This window comes from Rattus norvegicus, chromosome 1, assembly GCF_036323735.1.
Source record: "Rattus norvegicus strain BN/NHsdMcwi chromosome 1, GRCr8, whole genome shotgun sequence".
Taxonomy (NCBI): Eukaryota; Metazoa; Chordata; class Mammalia; order Rodentia; family Muridae; genus Rattus; species Rattus norvegicus.
The window spans coordinates 130,157,042-130,170,205 of NC_086019.1; the positions used below are offsets into that span (position 1 = coordinate 130,157,042).

Consider the following 13,164-nt stretch of genomic DNA (forward strand, 5'->3'; position numbering starts at 1 on the left):
CTGTGGTTAGGACAAAACGGCAACCAACAGATTGGGAAAAGATCTTTACCAATCCTACAACAGATAGAGGCCTTATATCCAAAATATACAAAGAACTCAAGAAGTTAGACCGCAGGGAAACAAATAACCCTATTAAAAAATGGGGTTCAGAGCTAAACAAAGAATTCACAGCTGAGGAATGCCGAATGGCTGAGAAACACCTAAAGAAATGTTCAACATCTTTAGTCATAAGGGAAATGCAAATCAAAACAACCCTGAGATTTCACCTCACACCAGTGAGAATGGCTAAGATCAAAAACTCAGGTGACAGCAGATGCTGGCGAGGATGTGGAGAAAGAGGAACACTCCTCCATTGTTGGTGGGATTGCAGACTGGTAAAACCATTCTGGAAATCAGTCTGGAGGTTCCTCAGAAAATTGGACATTGAACTGCCTGAGGATCCAGCTATACCTCTCTTGGGCATATACCCAAAAGATGCCTCAACATATAAAAGAGACACGTGCTCCACTATGTTCATCGCAGCCTTATTTATAATAGCCAGAAGCTGGAAAGAACCCAGATGCCCTTCAACAGAGGAATGGATACAGAAAATGTGGTACATCTACACAATGGAATATTACTCAGCTATCAAAAACAACGAGTTTATGAAATTCGTAGGCAAATGGTTGGAACTGGAAAATATCATCCTGAGTGAGCTAACCCAATCACAGAAAGACATACATGGTATGCACTCATTGATAAGTGGCTATTAGCCCAAATGCTTGAATTACCCTAGATCCCTAGAACAAACGAAACTCAAGACGGATGATCAAAATGTGAATGCTTCACTCCTTCTTTAAATGAGGAAAAAGAATACCCTTGGCAGGGAAGGGAGAGGCAAAGATTAAAACAGAGACTGAAGGAACACCCATTCAGAGCCTGCCCCACATGTGGCCCATACATATACAGCCACCCAATTAGACAAGATGGATGAAGCAAAGAAGTGCAGACCGACAGGAGCCGGATGTAGATCGCTCCTGAGAGACACAGCCAGAATACAGCAAATACAGAGGCGAATGCCAGCAGCAAACCACTGAACTGAGAATAGGTCCCCTGTTGAAGGAATCAGAGAAAGAACTGGAAGAGCTTGAAGGGGCTCGAGACCCCAAAAGTACAACAATGCCAAGCAACCAGAGCTTCCAGGGACTAAGCCACTACCTAAAGACTAAACATGGACTGACCCTGGACTCTGACCCCATAGGTAGCAATGAATATCCTAGTAAGAGCACCAGTGGAAGGGGAAGCCCTGGGTCCTGCTAAGACTGAACCCCCAGTGAACTAGTCTATGGGGGGAGGGCGGCAATGGGGGGAGGGTTGGGAGGGGAACACCCATAAGGAAGGGGAGGGGGGAGGGGGATGTTTGCCCGGAAACCGGGAAAGGGAATAACACTCGAAATGTATATAAGAAATACTCAAGTTAATAAAAAATAATAAAAAAAAAAGGAAGCTACTTAGGACTTAATGCTATGTATGTGTCCAACATTGTTGGGAGAAGCTGGGACTCAGTGCTGTGAGCCTGGGAGAGACGGGACAGGTTCTCTATGAACTGAATTCCTACAAGCAGCCAATTCTTTATTAGAGTCATGTATAAAGAACATATTCCTGTCTGTGCCCTTGGTATGGCCATTGCTATGGTCTGGCACAGCCTACCTGCAAGTGAAGAGTGGCACCTTCTAGAAAACAGTTCCAACAACTCCCATAAATGTGGAGCCTATGTATTCAACCCTGGGGAAGTAGGACACCTGAAACAGAGAAGGGTCAGTTCTTTATAGATGAGCATGTCTACAGCGGAAATGTTTCCTATTCAATACCACAAATGTCCCTCAACCACTGAAACACTGAGACAGTTCCCATGAGAAGTGAATCGTTGTAAAGGGAATACAATGGGAAGTGTTCTAAAAGAAGACTTTTCATGCTGAATGAAAAAAAAAAGTGGACATGACTGTTAATAGGTATTATTGAAGAGAAGATTTATTGTAGATATAGGAGGCCTCTGCAAGGATCCAGAATGAACCCAGCCATGACAGGAAATGGGGAGGAGGGTCAGAGAGGAAGTTGAGAGAGAGAGAGAGAGAGAGAGAGAGAAGATGGGGGCTAAGAGAGGAGCCAAGAGGCAAGGAGCAAGCTGGGAGACCAAGAGACCAGTGTAGCCAAAATGGCTGGGTTATGTAGGAGTCAGAGAAGCTGAGGTGTGGGCTAAAGAGTTCAAGGTTAGGGGTTGGGGTTTGCCAGCCTGGATGACTCTGTACCAGACTGGCACCTAGGGGGCAGGTGGCTCGAGTCCGCTTTGATTTGTTAACTAGGCACCTCAGTTAGCCATTGTCCTGAGTTTGAGACTTAACACTTGTAAAATCTGATGTCTCTCCTACCGAAAAGATCAAAATGACAATTGGCCTCCTAGTAGCAGAGTCCCCTCCCAATGAGCTTTCCTGGTCCGCAGGGCCTCTAGAAAGCCTGAGGGAGCCTTGTCTAGTCTGCACTAGCCTGGCCTCCTCCTGTGAGGAGAGGGGATGGCAGTACAAAAAGCAAAATACGCAGAAAATATTTATGAGTCTTAGTTCAGGTTTCTATCGCTGTGATGACCGTGACCAGAAGCAAGATGGGAAAGAAACCATATATTTGGTTTACGCTTCTGTATCACAGATGATCATCAAAGGAAGTCAGGACAGGAACCCAAACAGGACAGGAACCTGGAGGCAGGGGCTGATGCAGAGGCCATGGAGGGACTCTTGTTTCCCATTGCTTACTCAACCTGCTTTCTTATAGAACCCAGGACCAGGAGCCCTGGCATGGCACCACCCACAATGGGCTGAGTCCTCCCCCATCAAATACTAATTAAGAAAATGCCTTACAGCCAGATCTTATGGAGGTATTTTCTCCACTGAGGCTCCCTCCTTTCAGATAACTCAAGTTTATGTCAAGCTAACCTAAGACTAGCCAGTATGGCCCCACCCCTTTCCTGGGCAGTAGAGCTGTCCCTGGTGGCTGGGAGTACACTAGCTCCAAGGATGTGAGAGCAGATGAGCTGGCCCCACCCCCTCAAATAGGCAGTGCTAGAGAGCTGGCCTTCCTGGTGGAAGTACAAGAGAGCTAGTCCTGTACCTTGCTTGCTGCCTCAGTCAGGAGAGCAACTGACCAACTCAGCTACCACCCAAGCCCAGATACAACATTGAGTTGAGGTGGCCCACCCCAACATCTACCCCATCTGTGAACTGCCAGGACCAGTCCTGCAGAACCAAAGCTGTAGGATCTCCATGACACAAGGCAACAACAGGATTAACTAAGAGGAGTCCTGGTGGATCCAGTATCGATAGTGTAGCAGAAGCCAGAGGCCTCAAACCAGACCAATGACTCACTGCAGTGAACATTTTCAAGAGAAGATGCTTGGACAGAACAGGATACTGTGGGACACACAGCAGCCTCTACCATGAGATGGCTTTTCTTATTTTTTCTTAACTTTTATTCTTTGGTTTGTTTGGGGTTTTTTTGTGGGGGTGCAAGGGCCAAGAGTAGATATGGAGGAGGAATGGGGAGATAAGTGGGATTAGGGTGCCTGATGTGAAATTCACAGAGTCAATAAAAAGTTAAAAAAAAAAAAAACCCACTAGCCAGCAGTGATCCCGGGAGGAAGAAGGGGACCCCACGCAGTCCTGTTCACACAAACATTGTGGTCAGGATGCTTCCAGGGCATGGAGCTGTTAGACACTTCGTCCTGTGCTCTTGACGGGGTGAGAAGGACTGTGTGCTGTAGCCTTTCACATGAGCAAACATTGTTAGGTGAGGGGTACTTACAGAAAGCTCTTCTGCCCCGTGCTACCTCAGAGCCTCTGCTCGCATTGCTGGGGTCTCTACCTGCTGTGCACCTGAGGCCACTTTACTGTGACTCAGCCAGCACTGCCTGAGTCTCTGCTCTACACTGGATCCCATGCTCACCCATGGAGATGCAAATGGTAGGCCTCTCCATGTGCCTTCAGGGCCTCCTGACCAGCGCAAGGCTATGCTAAGCCCCAAGAGCAGAAGCAAGAATAAATGTCACCGTGAAAGCCCCTGTCCTGGGGAGTCCTGGATGAGGAGGTGCTGGTGGAAGATCATACTTATTTTGACAGAATCCTTGGCAGACCACATCCACTCGGGTGACCCCATTTGACCCTCGTAGCCATCTTTCCCAGGTTTCTAGATGCTGAAATTGAGGCTCACATTGGTTCCTATCCTGTCTGCAGCTTTCCTTGGGGTTCCATGTCCCCCTACTACTAGGGATGGCGAGGACAGTGCTGATGGGTATCTTCTTCCCTCAGAGGAGAGACTCAGAGCTTCCACTGCAGATGTCTCCATGCCAACCTCTGAGGACTTCCTGGCGCTTGCAGATCATCAGTAGACCTAAGCTAAGCTTTCAGGCTTCCTGGAAAGACCCATCCTGAATCCAGGGTGTCGGGTTACATATTCAGAGTTAGGGAAGGCACTGGAAGGGAAGCCAAGCTGAAGGGGGAGGGTGTGCGTGAGTGCATGGGTCTAACTTCCTTCCACATCAGAGTTAGCACGAACATTGTGAAGATTTTCATTATTGTCCAGACCAGCTCTTTCAGGTTTCAACAGCTGCCCCAGTTTGTGCTGTTCTTGCCAAGTCTTCAGAAAAGAGTCAGGAAAGCATTTGAAGAACTTCTGACACCATCCAGGCACCTTCCAGACAAACAGAAAGTGGAACTACTGTCAGGGTTACTGCTCTATCTTTCTCGTCTAGAACCTACTCTATGCTGCCCTGGGAGTTCCTTCCTGCCTCAGTCTACCCAGAACCAGTACAAGCAAGGCAGCCTGAGCTGAACTCCTCTACCTCAAACAAGTTCTCACAGGATACTATTTCTCTCTTAAGATTTCAAATGGTGGTGGTGACTGATGGTGATGGTGGTGGTGGTGGTGATAGTGATGGTGATGGTGGTAGTGGTGGTGATGGTGGTGGTGGTGGTGGTGGTGGTGATGGTGGTGATAGTGATGGTGATGGTGGTAGTGGTGGTGATAGTGATGATGATGGTGGTGGTCATGGTGGTTGTTGGTGGTGGTGGTGTTGGTGGTGATGGTGGTGGTGGTGGTTTTGGTGATGGTGGTGGTCGTGGTGGTGGTGGTGGTGGTGATGGTGGTGGTGGTGGTGGTGGTGGTAAGTCCTGAAATCGTCCCGTTAGAATGCTGTGTTGTTTACAGCTGGTTACAGCTGAGAATAGAAGAGTTCTTTCTTGCCAGGAGGGTGTCACAGGCCAGAGCCTCTGAGCAGCAATGGGGCTGACTCCTCCCTGCTGGGGGTGGCCAAGCATAGAATCATAAGGCTCAGGGCTCACACCCTTCCTCTGGAAGGTGGCACCTCATTTCCTACAGATGTATTTATTGAGGGCCTACTGTGCTCCAAGCACGTTATTAGCTATTAGTGTGAGGACTAACTAGAGCATCCCTAAGCCCAGTACACTGTCAACAGGCAGGTCCTACTGTAATGGCTGTTACATTACTGTTTTCTGAAAGATGCCAAGCAGTACTATCACTGCACAGTATCACAAGGGTCTGGCAACCTGTGGCCTCCTGTTTGCCTGAAACTCTCTACCCAGAGAGAAATCCCTTTTTCCTAGACCCTTCGTAATTTCCTTTAAAAGCCTATGAGGAAAATCTCCCTTTTTGCCTTGTGGGTCTGCATCCTGACTTCTGTTGTGGTGATGGTAGGGTGTTTCTAGTTTCTTGTTTTGTTTTTTTATTATTCTGTGAATGAGGATGAAAGATAGGTTATTGTCCTGCATGCGAAGCAAGTGCTCTACCGCTGAACCAAGGCTCCAGCCCATAAAATCTTTACTTCACTATTGAGTCCCCACTATGGCACCTCTGCCTCAGGTGTCTTTGATTCCTGTCCTTCCTGCCCTGACTGACAGCTGTGGTCACCAGGCAGCACACAATGGGTTTTATAGCTGTTCCAGAAGGAACAGGAAGAGGACTGTTCTTCGGGGCCTGAGGATGCGCTTTCCTTCATGGATTTATGATTGGTTTACTTCTGTCTCAGTTTAAGTGAGTCTCAGGGAGCCACGTTAAATGCTGGTGAAATGAGCCACTTTAAAAGGGGGGTCGGGGGCAGCCTGGAGAGAGCTTCAAACAAGACCAGCTCTGTTTTTATAGATGTGTTTGCTTAGATTGTAAAAGCCTGAAGAAAACGGCTTTCAGAGCAAGGCTGGAGGCAGAGCCTGATGCTATCAGGAGTACCTGTCATCTCTTCCGTGTTTAATTAAGTCTAGGGCCTCAGGGGAGGTCACAGAATGGAATTCACTGCCTGTCTCTGTTCTCTGTAACTTGAGCCTGGGGTCCCAGAGAGGTGCCTTGCAAATACAGCTCCTTCTGTGCCGGAGAACTGTGCTCCTGGGTGTCCGGCTGAGGGATCAACCAGGAGCTGGATCCTGCTGACAGCTACGGCTCAAGGGAGCCAAAGAGGATGACCACCTCCTGGTATACCCACTGCATCCTCCTGCCTGCAGCTTTATCCTTGGTCATGCCTTTGCAGCTAAAAATAATAACAGTCCTAATGTCCCTTGAGACCTATAATATCCCAGACCCCTGCAGGGTCCCAGCAGCCACTCCCTGACATGATAAACATCTGCCCAAGCAGACTCCCTGCAAAGAGTTAGGCTGTGCAGGCCCAAATCAAAATACAGTGTAGAAGGTCATCAGTGGGAATTCTCCATTCTTATTCACTTCCTGCTGAGAAGTCTTTAGTACAGACTACCTGAAAAGAAAAATTAACCCCAGAAACAGTATAGGACTTCTTAACAGTAAACTTCTTAATGTACTGTCTTCCAAACCGGCACATCAGGACACGCTCCTGTGAACAAAAATGATACGATCCCATCCTCCTCCTCTTGAACACAGGACAGCATGGCCTGAGAGGAAGACTCCGGGTTTCAGCTTCTAGATGCATAAGCAAGTGTCTCAATGCTCACAGACATTTTTTCCAGGTGATCTGAAGCAGGTGAAGGCCCTCGAGCACCATTGGCTGTGGGAACAGTGCCCTCTAGGACGCCTGGTAAAATCTGGCAAAACTTAAGTCAAATCCTTCCCTAAGGCAGGGTTTGCAGGACCTCCACCCCAAGAGGCCCTAGCTCATGCCTGCCTCATACTGCCTCATACGAACAGCAGTCTCTGTTCAAGAACTTCAGACACATCATCCACCTCAGGCTTCCCAGAGCTCTTGAGTGTTTTTATAGACTGGGAACTGGAAAGCCATCAAATGTGCTAAGAAAGATGCTAAGTGTTGGAACTGGGTAATCCCTGGCCATCAGATCTCAATCCGGCACAGCCTCTAATTCATAGGGAGGAATGGCCTGGGGGATGAGACAGCTGAAATTAGACCCTTCCCACTGTCACGCTCAGGAGATGCAGCAGCCCCAGAGGCTCCTTGTCGAATGTACCTGCACAGGTAATGGTATAGGTGCTAACCCTTGCTGTTCTTAATGAAACCTAAGCCTTCAGAGGGAATGCTCACCTTCAGGGGCCTATGGGTGCATATGAATGGTCCAAGTCACGGTCCGAGGAGAAAGGCGTGCCCACATCGATGTGGTTAGTACACGTGTCCCTCTCCTCCAAAAGCAGGGCCATCCATGTCAACTGATCACAAAACAAGATTGGCTGTACAGCAGTCACAGTTCTGCTTTGCCCAGGAGCAGAGTGTTTTCATAATCAAGTGAATTATCCAGTTTTATCCGAATATCCACTACAGTAATAATATCTTATGGACAAGTCACATGACTATGTGTTCACGCACATATAAGCGTTCATGTGTGCTCCGCCAGGCACACATACCATAGCATACATGTGGAGGTCAGAGGAAACTTGGGGAGATGAGTTCTCTCCTTCAAGGCATGGGTCCTAGGGATCAAACTGGGGTCCTTAGTTAGCATCAAGCAGCTTTTCCTCCTCAGCCATTTTAACCAGACTTAATTTAATTATTTGAAGTTGTGTGCTAGGCATCTGGATTTAGACACAAGCTACTTTCTTTCTCTAGAGTTTTTAAACGGAGCCTTGTGAACTCACCGCTGAATCGGATAGCAGTCATGCGTACCACAGTGGGATATTTGCGTTGTCTGCACCACCATCTCCCCTGAGACGCCTGTGCCGTTTGTCAGGGCAGGAATAGTCATTCCAGTCTAGCTTCACTGAGAGGTGACCTTTTGAAGGGGACGCTCCCTCAGGACAACCTGGCACACATCTTCGTGTACATTTGCATTCACTGGCCTAGCTCTTCTCTGTGATGGATTGACTCGTCACCTGATGGGGTGGCTTTGAATTAGTGTGACGTTGCATAGACATGGCATTGTACCGGATGGTGTGGCTTTGCTCTGCTGTGAGGTGACTGCTCTGACAGTGCCACTGACCTGCCAGCGACCTAATTCAAATGGACTCTGCGGATATGATTACTTTTCTAAGGGATCTTTTAGGCCATCTCTCTTCTTTGCATTTCTGAGATCCTCTCTCTAGGAGTAGATAGCTAAATAAATGTCTTGCTTCTTTCTTTTTTTAACCCCTGTGTCATCTTCATAAGACCCATAATGAGCCTTGGTGGAGGTTACATGGATGAGTGGCGTTTTCCCAAATAGTACTTCGGCTACAAAATACCGGAAGGCATGCCTACTTGCTGCCCCTGAACTCGGAGCAGTTTTGTTCTTACGAAAACATTAAGCATTATGACGGGAGGCTGCCGTTGCTTCGTCTGAGCACATCTGTCAGCTATACGTAAGTTCAGCAGGGCAAGCTGCAGCTGGCTGTCGTTCTAGCTTAATTATGCTTAGCTGGATATAAATACATGATGGCTTCGTAGGAAACATTCTGTGCCTTTTGTACAGGGCACAGAAACTCTGTTAAGTCAGGGGCTCACGGTTCTGGATGCCCTCTGCCTCCGCCTGAACAACTTGAAAATAAAAAAGGTTATGTCCATAGTCTTTCTGCTACATTTTTTGCAGAGGTCGGGACATCAGGATTTTTTTTCAAACCTTACCAGGTTAGCCCGGCAGCTGATCCTAGCATCTTGCAAGATAACCCTAAAAAATACGTTGCTCTGGCTCCTGCCCCATGGTCAAGGGCTCCCTGTGAGTGGAAACCTCCTTATATTGACCTCAGCACACCTCTGACATCCATGTACCCTGAATTCCTGAGGTTAAGGCTAGCACCTAGAAATCTGCATTGGTGATGCAGGACAAATTCTCCAGACCTCAAGAAATCTCTGGCGGGTGTGTCTGGGGTACAAAACTGGGCATGAAGCCAAGAGTAAGGCCAGCCTTGCATGTCAGGGAGAGAGTCTGAGCTGGTTCAAACGTGCTGTGGCAGCCCAATGGAGAGCTGCCTGTACTTTACCACACATTCTGTGATTGGAAGATCGGTGAGCTTACCAAGCAACATTCCCTTGAGTGTTTACACTTGAAAGTAAAAACACCAGCATGACCAGGCTTGTTAGACTGAAGGCAAAACCCTGCTCCCAGAAGTCTCCCAACAGGGGCTGCCAAAGCCCACCTAGGCAAAAATGGTACCACCAATGCCTCCATGAGCCTGTGACTCTCATAACCTCCCAGGAAGGTCTCCTTCTACTCCAGAGGGACTCTAGGAAACCCTGATCAGGAGAGCACCTGGCTTTCTCTGCACACACAGCAGTCTAAGAGAGTTCCTTTCTTCCCTGACTCTGGGTGCCGTTATTAGCTCCAGCTGGGCTGCTATGCAGCCTGGGCCATATTAAAGTTTTGCAGAGTGTTCTCAGTACCCCATAAATCAGAGAAGTGGGGGCCCTGGGGACACCAGATGAACAAGGTATGCACGTGGCTGTGGTTCTTTACTTGGGAGGAAACCAACTTAGTGGAAAAAAATGGTTCCAAGGGTCCTGGAGAGAGTAAGAACCAAGGGGCCAGGCTTGGGGAGAAGACCAAACTACCTTGGGAAATACAGTCATGTGCCCCTAAACATGGAGTGAATCAGAAAAGCATAATTAGGGAAATTGGTCCTTATATAACATGGAGGGCTTGTCCGTAAACTTCGAGAGCCAAGGGCACTGTACAGGGACTCCCCATGCAGAAGCATTATGCTGCAAACACAAGATATTGACAACTAGTTCTTTTCTTCTTTTATTGGATATTTCCCTTATTTACGTTTCAAATGTTATCCCCTTTCCCTGTTTCCCCTCCAGAACCCCCTCTACCCTGCCCTCTAACCCTGCTTCTATGAGAGTACTCACCCACCCACCTACCAACTGCCTCCTCCCTCCCCACCCTGGCATTCCCCCACACTTGGACATCTGGCCTTCACATGACCAAGGGTCTCTCCTCCCATTGATGCATGACAAGGCCATCCTCTGCTACATGTGCAGCTGGAACGATGGGTCCCTCCATAGGTAGGTACTCTTTGGTTGATTTTTAGTCCCTGGGAGCTCTTAGGGGTCTGGTTGGTTGATAATGTTATTCTTCATACGGGGTTGCAAACCCCTTGAACTCCCTCAGTCCTTTCTCTAACTCCTCCATTGCAGACACGGTTCTCCCCAATGGTTGACAGAGAGCATCTGCCTCTGTATTTGTCACACTTGGGGAGAGCCTCTCAGGAGACTGCTATATCAGGCTCCTGTCAGCATGCACTTCTTGGTAAAGTCAAAAGTATCTTGGTGACTGTATATGGGATGGGTCCCCAGGTGGGGAAGTCTCTGGATGTCTTTTCCTTCAGTCTCTACACTTATTTCTTCTGTGAGTATTTTGTTCGCCTTTCTAAGAAGGACTGAAACACCCACACTTTGGTCTTCCTTCTTGGGCTTCATAATGATCTGTGAATTTTTTTCCTAAGTATTCCAAGACTTTGGGCTAATATCCACTTATCAGTGAGTGCATACCATGTGTGTATTTTGGGATTTGGTTACCTCACTCAGGATAACATTTTCTAGTTCCATCCATTTGCCTAAGAATTTCATGAAGCCATTGTTTTTAATAGCTGAGTAGTACTCCATTGTACCACATTTTCTGTATCCATTCCTCTGTTGAAGGACATCTGGGTTCTTTCCAGCTTCTAGCTACTGTGAATAAGGCTGCTATGAACATAGTGGAGCATGTGTCCTTGTTATATGTTGGAGCATCTTTTGGGTATATGTCCAGGAGTGGTATAGTTGGGTCCTCAGGTAGTGCTATGTCTAATTTTCTGAGGAACTGCCAGACTGATTTCCAGAGTGGTAGTACCAGCTTGCAATCCCACCAACAATGAAGGAGTGTTATTCTTTCTCCACATTCTCACCAGCATTTGCTGTCACCTGAGTTTTTGATCTTAGCCACTCTGACTGGTGTGAGGTGGAATCTCAGGGCTGTTTTGATTTGCATTTCCCTGATAACTAAGGATGTTGAACACTTCTTTAGTTGCTTCGTGGCCATTTGATATTCCTTAGCTGTGAATTTTGTTTAGCTTCATACCCAACTTTTTAATAGGATTATTTGATTCTCTAAAGTCTAACTTCTTGAGTTCTTTGTATATATTGGATATTATCCCTCTATCAGATGCAGGATTGATAAAGATCTTTTCCTAATCTGTTGATTGCCGTTTTGTCCTAATGATAGTATCTTTTGCCTTACAGAAGCTTTGCAATTTTTTTTGAGGTTCCATTTGTCCATTCTTGATCTTAGAGCATAAGCCATTGGTGTTCTGTTCAGGAAATTTTCCCTTGTGCCCATGTGTTTCCAGGCTCTTCCCCACTTTCTCTTCTATTAGTTCTATTAGTGAATGTAGCTGGTTTTATGTGGAGGACCTTGATCCACTTGGATTTGAACTATATAAGAATGGATCAATTTGCATTCTTCTACATGCTGACCTCCAGTTGAATCAGCACCACTTGGTGAAAATGCTATCTTTTTTCCACTGGATGGTTTTAGCTCCTTTATCAAAGATCAAGTGACCAAAGGTGTATGGGTTCACTTCTGGGTCTCCAATTCTATTCCACTGATCTACCTGCCTGTCTCTGTACCAATACCATACAGTTTTTATGACTATTGCTCTGTAATACAGCTGGAAGTTAGGGATAGTGATTCCCCAAGAAATTCTTTTACCATTGAGAATACCTTTTGCTATCCTGGGTTTTTTGTTATTCCAAATGAATTTGCAAATTGCTCTTTCTAACTCCATGAAGAATGAGTTGGAATTTTGATGGGGATTGCACTGAATCTGTAGATTGCTTTAGGCAAGATGACCATTTTTACAATATTAATCCTGCTAATCCATGAGCATGGGAGATCTTTCCATCTTCTGAGATCTTCAATTTCTTTCTTCAGAGACTTGAAGTTTTTGTCATACAGATCTTTCACTTTATTGGTTAGAGTCACACCAAGGTATTTTATATTATTTAGGACTATTGTGAAGGATGTTGTTTCCCTAATTTCTTTCTCAACTTGTTTATCCTTTGAGTAGAGGGAGGCTACTGCTTTGTTTGAGTTAATGTTATATCCATCCACTTTGATGAAGTTGTTTATCAGGTTTAGCAGTTCTCTGATAGAATTTTGGGGTCACTTAAGTATACTATCATATCATCTGCAAATAGTGATACTTTGACATCTTCCTCTCTAATTTGTATACCTTTGATCTCTTTTTGCTGTCTAATTGCTCTAGCTAGGACTTCAAGTACTAGATAGGTAGGGAGAGAGTGGGCAGCCTTGTCTAATTCCTGATTTTAGTGGGATTGCTTCAAGTTTCTCTCCATTTAGCTTGATGTTGTCTACTGGTTTGGTGTATATTAATTTTACTATGTTTAGGTATGGGCCTTGAATTCCTGATCTTTCCAAGACTTTTATTATGAAGGGGTGCTGAATTTTGTCAAATGCTTTCTCAGCATCTAATGGGATGATCATGTGTTTTTTTTTCCCCATGAGTTTGTTTATATGGTGGATTATGTTGATGGATTTCCGTATATTGAACCATTCCTGCATCCCTGGAATGAAGCCTACTTGATGATGATGATAGATGATCATTTTGATGTGTTCTTGGATTCGAATTGTTAGAATTTTATTGGGTATTTTGGCATTGATATTCATAAAGGAAATTGGTCTGAAGTTTTCTTTTTTTGTCCGGTCTTTGTGTGGTTTAGGTATCATTGTAAGTGTGGCT

The 13,164-nt window shown here is 46.2% G+C and overlaps 1 protein-coding gene across 1 annotated transcript in view; it reads left to right on the forward strand.

Moving 5' to 3' along the window:
* Window positions 1–13,164, forward strand: part of Adamts17 (ADAM metallopeptidase with thrombospondin type 1 motif, 17) — a 322,369-nt gene that overhangs the window by 300,980 nt on the left and 8,225 nt on the right. The window lies entirely within an intron of this gene.